This window comes from Hemibagrus wyckioides, linkage group LG02 (assembly GCF_019097595.1).
Source record: "Hemibagrus wyckioides isolate EC202008001 linkage group LG02, SWU_Hwy_1.0, whole genome shotgun sequence".
In the NCBI taxonomy this organism is placed as follows: domain Eukaryota; kingdom Metazoa; phylum Chordata; class Actinopteri; order Siluriformes; family Bagridae; genus Hemibagrus; species Hemibagrus wyckioides.
The window spans coordinates 21,556,147-21,564,536 of record NC_080711.1 but is presented as its reverse complement, the minus strand read 5'-3'; the positions used below and the strand labels follow the sequence as shown (position 1 = coordinate 21,564,536).

Genomic DNA, 8,390 nt, shown 5'->3' with positions numbered 1-8,390 from the left:
AAAAACATTCACAGAGGAACAGCTGAGATGAGAAAAAGCTTCCTGTAAGACTCTGGGTGTGTTTCATGCTGTCAGGTTCATCACTGCTCTTTACTCATTAGATCTCAATCTTAAATCTTGTGAATTTTGTGTGAATGATGGAATAAAGCATCTGCTTCTCTTTTTTTACGTATCCTTTTTGAATAAACCACAAGGAGCAAAACCCTTAATCCAGAGGATTTCTCTAATATGTTTTAGCCTTCAGTATTTCACATAAACCTATTATATGAAATGTAAATATTTCACACCTGCTAAAGAAATTAAAGCATTCCCTTAATGAATTAATCTGTAAAACTCAAACCTACCAGAGGTTTCACATCATCATGATAATGACTGAGGGATAATGGAGGATAGAATGTATTTTTTATTCTGTTTTCATATCATACTACATATCAAGTGTAAATTTGGTAATATTCAACACAAATATTCCTAAATTATGATAAATGAGATGTTTGATAATGAGTCTCATACAGAATACAGTTTGTGGATTCACTTTTTTCACTTTATTTGTTAAACTCTGCTGCCTCCTTCAGTTGTTTCAATTATTGCACCTCACACTGTGAGAACAGACTGTGTGTTAAACACAACACACTGCTGGAAACATGCTGTATTATTCCTGAATCCACTCATTAAACACTGATTCAACTGTTGGTTAAAAATCTTGTTAATCTTATTAAAGGATTAATAATAGTTCAGAATGAACACTCTTTCAGTAATGTTTTCTTTTTTATTTAATAAAGACTTTGTGTGACTGTGTTTTAAAACACTGCAAACTATTACGACTTTATTACAATAGAAGAAAGTGAAAGTGTGACTGAGATGATTTATTAGTTGCATTGAGAGGATGTGTGTAACATGTCTCATAAGGTTTTTGTAAGAGGAATCCACTATTCTGTCTCACTGTGTGTAACCAGCGCAGTAATACACAGCTGTGTCTTCAGTCTGCATGTTCTGTCCTCCAATTGTTATTGTGTTAGTAGAAGTGTCTCTGGAGATGCTGAACTTATTTTTCAGTTTGTCACTGTAATAAGTACTCCCACCATTACTGATGTATCCAATCCACTCCAGAGCTTTTCCTGCAGGTTGTCGGATCCAACCTGTAGCATAGCTTGTAACTGAATATGAAACCTTGCAGTGGATGGAGAGACTCTGGCCTGGCTGGACTGTCATGGAAGCAGGCTGAGTCAGTTCCACACCATGTACATCTGTGGAGGAAAACACATGGTGATATCTCACACAATATCTGCTGCACCTTTATTCTTCATCTAGTAAATGAATGAATTTGATAAAGCACTCACAAGAAGCAGCTGCCAGCAGGAGCAGTAGAGATGTAGAGAACATGGTGTGTGTTGTTTGTACTGGAGTCTTCTCTGTTCTCCAAAGTTTAACAGACACCATCACATCATATAAATAGAGTGAGATCCAGCTCTGATGCTTGGATTTGCTTATCTGCTGATGATGGGAGGAGAATGTATCTGAATGTATTTAAATGTTGTCGGGTTGTTGAATCCAAGCTGTTCCATAGTGGAAAAGAATTTGGTTGTTTGTTATTATTATTAATGATATGGATGTTTTGTGATGTAATTAACAGTTCCTCTGATGGTCAGATTGAAAACTGATGTATTTCCTGAACACTTAAATTAATCTGAATTATTACATGAAAATAATAATAATTAGATAAACAATCCTTTATGTCGTTATCAGTCATGTGTAGGCTGCACTCTAGAGAATAACATTAACACAGAAATTATGTTCATGTCAAATTTGACTCTGACATGGTGAAATATTGCAGTGTTTTCTGAACAGTATGAACTACATTTAACATTATAATCAAACCGTTCAATAGAACATGATGTTCATTCTGGTATAGTCTGCCCTCTAGAGGCTTTAACTGATGAAACCAGAGAGAAATAGCTGAGAAGATTCTAGATCAGGTGTTTTTAAATTCTGAAGAAGAATTGTAATCTCTAGTGAACAGAAGGCAAAGCTGAAATCTAATATCTATCAACAACTCAACAGTGAAACTATTCTCTATACTTCTTCTTCTTTATTATTCAAAAGTTTAAAATGATCTTCTTTGAGAAATTGAATCAGGAATCAAACAGGTGACTCTAAAATGACCCTATGTGTGATTAGATAGATAGATAGATAGATAGATAGATAGATAGATAGATAGATAGATAGATAGATAGATAGATAGATAGATAGATAGATAGATAGATAGATAGATAGATAGATAGATAGATAGATATTCAGCAGAAATAGAGACAGTAACATAAAGACAGGTTGTAGACTGCACACTGTATATCTTACATATAGTCAGTATACACAGGGTAATGTGATAACTGACCAGAAGTTACTAGTGCAATGCTAAGAACAAAAACTACAGCTATATAAGAAACATATAAATAAAGCATATAAATCACAGTTTAAAAGGGCATGTGTAACATGTCCAGGCTGTATAAAAAAGACTTGAGAGAATAATTTTATAAAGTCAAAAATGTTCACCATTAATGTTTTGTGTGTGAATAAAATGTAAATAATGTGAGACTCAATTTCCTTTGTTAAACTAACTTTTATTTTAAACTAACTGCTGTACCAGAAAATGTAAAATAAATGACTTGTTGTACAGGACGTCTGTCAGAGACACATCCACCAAACCGCAGGGGTTTAGAATAGAACAAGCAGAAAGCTTTTATGAACTGTGTGTGTTGGATCACTATTGTGTAATATCAGTTGCAGAGAGACAGCAGCAACATTAATATGGAATTATATGAAAATGTTGATCATTACTTTAATAACTGTCTCTCATGCAAAAACAACCATCCTTAGTTAATGAACAAATTAAAATATTTACATTCCTGGTGCTAACTTTCTGTGCAGCACAAATACCTAAAGTAGATCATTTTTATGCCTCCAACACTGTATTATAGCAGGGTAGAACGTAATGATCTGTAATCCTTACTTCTGTAATAAAAAAAAGGATGGAAAATTGATAACACAATAGATGCACTACTTATCTGGTACACAGGATGCAAGATTGCACACAATCTAACAAACGTAAAAAAATATAAAGAACATTGTCCTCCGTCTATCCATTCAATCCCATCTCTCCATGTATCCTAACTGTCCACCTCATCTGTCCTCTGATATGAAAACCACTGAGTTATGATCATATTGAGTCTAAAATTAAACTAGCATCCAGAGTCATACATTGCTGAGAGAAAATGTGTTGTTTAAAGTGAACTCGTTTTCATGGTACACAGAATCTTCATGAAAATCTGATTATTAATGAATGAATAACTGTTAATGAATGAATTTTGTTGAATACTTTTTCATTCCACATGGGAATGCTTAATATAAATGATCCAATTTGCTCAGAATTTTTTAAGGCACCTTCTGCAAGCACTGTTTTTCTAAAAACAAATGATTTTTCTATACCTTAACTAGCAAGCAGCCTTTCTGTTGTGTGTTGTGCTCTTGCCAAATTCAGAGTCAGATTCATGAATGGATTTAGTAAGGAATATAATTCTGTAAATCAGAGACTCATGTAAATAACGCAGTATCATGAATCTAAGCAGTGTTTCTGCCACTACTGTTTACTTCACATTCATTTAACATCATTTCACTTCAGTACAAAAAGATCAGTATTTGTGTTTGAAGATGGCGTCATGTACAAATCCACTGTTAAATATTAGGTTCTAGTATATAACACAGAGATGGAGTTAAACACCGTATTGCCATAGGGGACAGGAGGCTCTATATGAGATTGATTAAATTTTCATCATTTTGACTATGAACTCAATGTTTCTTTAATAGATTTTTGTTTTAATCTAAATAAAGTGTTAATTCCACAGTCAGTAGAAAACAAGTCTTTCTTTTCTAGGAGGAAAAAGTCTCCGATTGTTTCTAGTTACATTTCAACCCCAACATTCATCAGAAACATTCAGAAAAACTGGGAATGATCACAATGAAACCTCAAATATGAGCTAATAAATTATTAGGTTTTAATTAAAAATGCAATATAATAAATAGAACTACAATAAAAGATGTAAAGCTATGATAAAAGGTTATTAATAAAAAAGTATAATGAACAGTAAAGTCTATTAAAATACAACAAAATCTTAAATGTCTAATAAATAGTAAAATACAGAAAAATCTTAAACCTATAATAAAGATTAAAGTCTTAATGAGTAATGTATATAATAAAAAGTTAAACTAAAGATGGAGACGCTTATCGGAGCTGCAGATGTTGATGTGGTCCGTTGGTCAGAGAGCACTAACAGGTGTTGATGTTAGAGGTCAGTGATGTTGTGTCCAGCTGCTCAGGGAGAGAAGAAAAGCAAGACAGGTTTAAATCTGCAGAAAATAAAAGACAGTAATAAGTATTTACTTACCTGTGGAGATCTTGAGCAAGTGGAGAGAGAAAGAAAGGGAAAGAAAAGAGATGTGTTTAAAGTATGACCAGGACATTTATTACTTTATTCAAATTTTGGGGGTTGCTTAATCTTATAAATTAGTTACAAGTAATCTATCATCAAACAAAATGGAGAGCAAAAGCAGTTCTACAAATGAATGGGCAAAAGTGCAGAGTTTAATCTTAGTTTTATATTCTAATGACCACTGAATAGCCAACAATAGATTTCCTAAAATGTCCTGATCACTCTAAGCTGGCTGAGATAGAGAGGTGTGTGTGTGTGTTAGAGGAGTGTTGCTCAGACTCCCTCCATGGCCTTCAGCATCTCCTGGACATGCTCCTTCACGAGGCGTAACACAACAGTGGACATCCAAATGGCTAAATAAGAAAAAAACGGAACATTTATTCAACAATATATTTGTTTATATATACAGATTTGTTTATTTATTTCTTCCTTTCTTTATGTAAGTGAGGGTGAGAGTCTTCAACAGATCCACCTACACTCAGATCCTTCACTCAGGTCCACCAGATGTAAACCACTGATGGCTGAGGATTTCTTCAAACGTGGGCCGACATTCAGGTTCCGGGTCCAGACACCAATTGATCAGATTGTGGCAACCTGTGTGTGCAGCGATGAGATATTATAGATAGTGCTTTGACATTTCAGATATATATTAATATTATTAAAAAATCTATTAATCTTGTAATGCCAGTTTTACATCTTCAGCTGTTCTAAATGGTGATGCTTCTACATTTTCTCACCTTCAGACAGGCCGGGAGCGAAGTCCATCTTCCTGTAAACGATCTCATCCTCATTACAGAAGGGCAAGTGTCCACAGACAAGATGAAACAGGAGAACTCCCAGACCCCACATGGTGGCAGGATAACCCAAATACTCTCCATCACACACCCACTCAGGTGGAGAGAAACACCAAGTGCCTGAGCAAAAAAGAGAGAAGGAGCACCATCAGCACTGTTGCAAAAAAAACCCTTCAGTGGTCTCGGCTTCCTCCACATCATCAACAACAGATCCTGGAAAACATTTGACACATTTAACCGTCTCCGTCGTTTTCTTTTGAAATCTCTTTTAAAAGCCTTCTAGATGACGCAAGCACGCGCTCTGGACATTTAAATGAAAACCACAAAAAGGGGCGGGACTTTCAAAAAACATCAACATGGCGCGTTATATTCTTAATATTTTATATAAACATTAATTAAGGTTATAATGCATGATGATTATGTTTCAATTAAATCTGATAATAAATGGTTAATAAATACACTTTCCTGTCATAACAGCTTGTCCTATTCACTTATATCAGGAGGCAGTAGAGGGCGCCGCTGTGATTTGTATACAGACACGTCAATTCCTCCGCCATGTTGGAAGGGTCGACGTTCTGTTGGAAACCAGTGGAGGTTTTATATGCAGTATATGGTCGACCCTCATGAAATCATGTTGTAACTCGCGCTGTTTTTAGTTTTTCTCTTAACAGCTTGGTTTTAATTACAACAGGATTTATCTCCTTAATTATTTTAGCTGTGAGATTTCTCAGAGGCCTGAGCCCAACCACTAAAAAACAACACCTAAAGACAATCATTTGAAGGGGTGTCCCAAAACTTTTGGCAATATTGTGTATTTCAAACAACAAGAGTGAGCTCAGCTTCCCAAAAAGATAGCTGCACGTTTAATGTAACTTAATTCCACATAGAAGAGCTGGTAAACAATAGTCAAATCCCATTGTACAATCATATTGCATATGCGACTGCACCTTTCATTTTCATTTTTGGCCTAGGATGATTTTTCTGTCGTTTTTGTATTCATGTGTGGCAACCGTTCAATCCAGCAAATGAGTAATAGCCAGAAATGAACTTGATCTTGTATTATAGGTTAAAAAATATGGATATTTTAAATGTCCAACCCACAGGAGAGAATATACATCTATAGTATACATTTATCTCAAATTTGAACATATTTCATATTGTCTTCAATAATGAGCAAAAGTGTTAAAGTCGAATACAATATATAAATAATAATAAACCTACAAATCATGTTAAGTATGTTTATAAAACATCTTAAGAATCAGTGGGATAAGGTAGACTGGGGAATTTAGAGCATTACTAATTACTAATTACTAATCACAGTACCCTGTTCATACACTTAACAAAAACCTTTTAGGGTTTACTTGAAAAAATCCTCATAGCGATGTGCACTAGCACTTTTTAAGTAAATATTTCTGCTGGAATAACAAGTACAACTCACTTAGGAGTATCAAGTAAAATGTACTTACCACTAAACATAACCTTCATGAAGATATCAAGTATTGTAGATATGTAAATCTCTATAAATGGAGAAAATTGTCAGAGTTTAATTATCTTGGTTTAACGTTGGATTCAAAGCTTAGTTTCAAAAAGCATGTAAAGAAAATGGTGAGGACTATAAAATATAACTTGATAAATTTCAGACAAATTAGACAATGTCTTCCCACTGACGTAGCTACGACTCTCATGCATGCTACAATTTTTTCTCATTTGTCATATTGTGCGACATGTTGGGGTCAAGCAGGAGAAACAGTTATTAAACCTTTAAGATCTCTTTATAAACAGACTTTAAAAACTTTGGACAAAAAGCCTAACCAGTATCACCACTGTAGGGTTTTGGAGAAATATAATTTTTTGAGTTTCGATAATTTTAGACTTTTTACAAATTTGTGTATGGTATATAAAATTCTAAATGGTTTGGCCCCTCCCATACTTCGTGTTTTTGTGCACCTCCGCTCTGCAGATTTTTTAAGATCTACTAGATCTTTTCGGATGAAAATTAGCCTTTTGGCTAAATTCGGTGCATTAAATGGACACATTTATGTTTATAATTGTACATGGTCCCTTTTCAAATAAACCTCAATAAAAAAAAAATAAATAAAAATACTTAATTATATTTAAGTCATAAGTTCTATTTAATTAAACTAATTAAGTAGTCAAGTTTTTACAGACAGAAACATCACTTTCATCCACATATGAAGTAAATCTTAAATGTCTGTAGAATTTCCTGTTGTGAATTAAATAAGTAGATTTTATTATATTGTTTTCTGTTGGATATTTTTAAGTATTAATTTTCTTTTGATAAATGTCCAAATAAATATAATTATTCTTTTTTCTCTGAAATTAAACACACACACACACACACACACACACACACTACAATTAAACTGTTTATTTTGTAAACATTAAACAGTAATAATTCATTAGTTTCTACATAGCTACCATCATCTGGTACAGTATTTAAGGTGTGTTCAATACCAGCTGATCATTATAAACTACAAAAATCTTGGGTGGGGCAAATGTACAGAGATCCAGAGGGACTGTGATTCTTATAAGAGAAAACACACCATTCTGTGTAAGTAATGTCCAAAAGATAGGGGGGGTGGGGCTGGGTGGGGGGTAGATTTGTAATAGCAACAGGTTCATTATATAATGTTCCCCTGATATTAGACAATATTTATGTCCCTAATAGGGACTATGTATTATTTTAAAAAAATTTCTTAACTAGTTTTTCCAATTTGACTTCACCTAAACTAATCCCAGGAGGGGATTTTAACTGTGTGCTCCACCCCACTATGGATCAGTCACATTATGAATTTTTATGCATATAATCATTTTCAATTGTCAATAAAATGTAGGAGAAAATGTTATTATATGCATTTGGAAGTATTAACAGTTGTCATCAAAATCTACTTTCAACAGACTTAAACCATTTACATTTACAGCATTTACAAGGTGTTTGTGTTCACTTTATGAATATTTCTGCAACACAAAAGATCTCGTATTTATTTCTTTGTTTGTTTGTTTATTTATTTATTTATTTATTTTTTCTCTTACCAGGTAAATGCTGCTTATGATGACTTACTCCTCCATAACAATGTCAGGTGGCTGAGTAAGG

The 8,390-nt window shown here is 33.7% G+C and overlaps 1 long non-coding RNA gene across 1 annotated transcript; it reads right to left on the bottom strand.

The window, feature by feature from the left end:
• Positions 1-4,696: 4,696 nt before the first annotated feature.
• On the bottom strand, positions 4,697-5,356 carry LOC131343219 (uncharacterized). Its single transcript, XR_009203120.1, has 3 exons — positions 5,219-5,356; positions 4,958-5,075; positions 4,697-4,834 (listed from the first exon to the last, which is right to left on the bottom strand). It is a non-coding gene; the product is annotated as an uncharacterized LOC131343219 (long non-coding RNA).
• Positions 5,357-8,390: the final 3,034 nt, after the last annotated feature.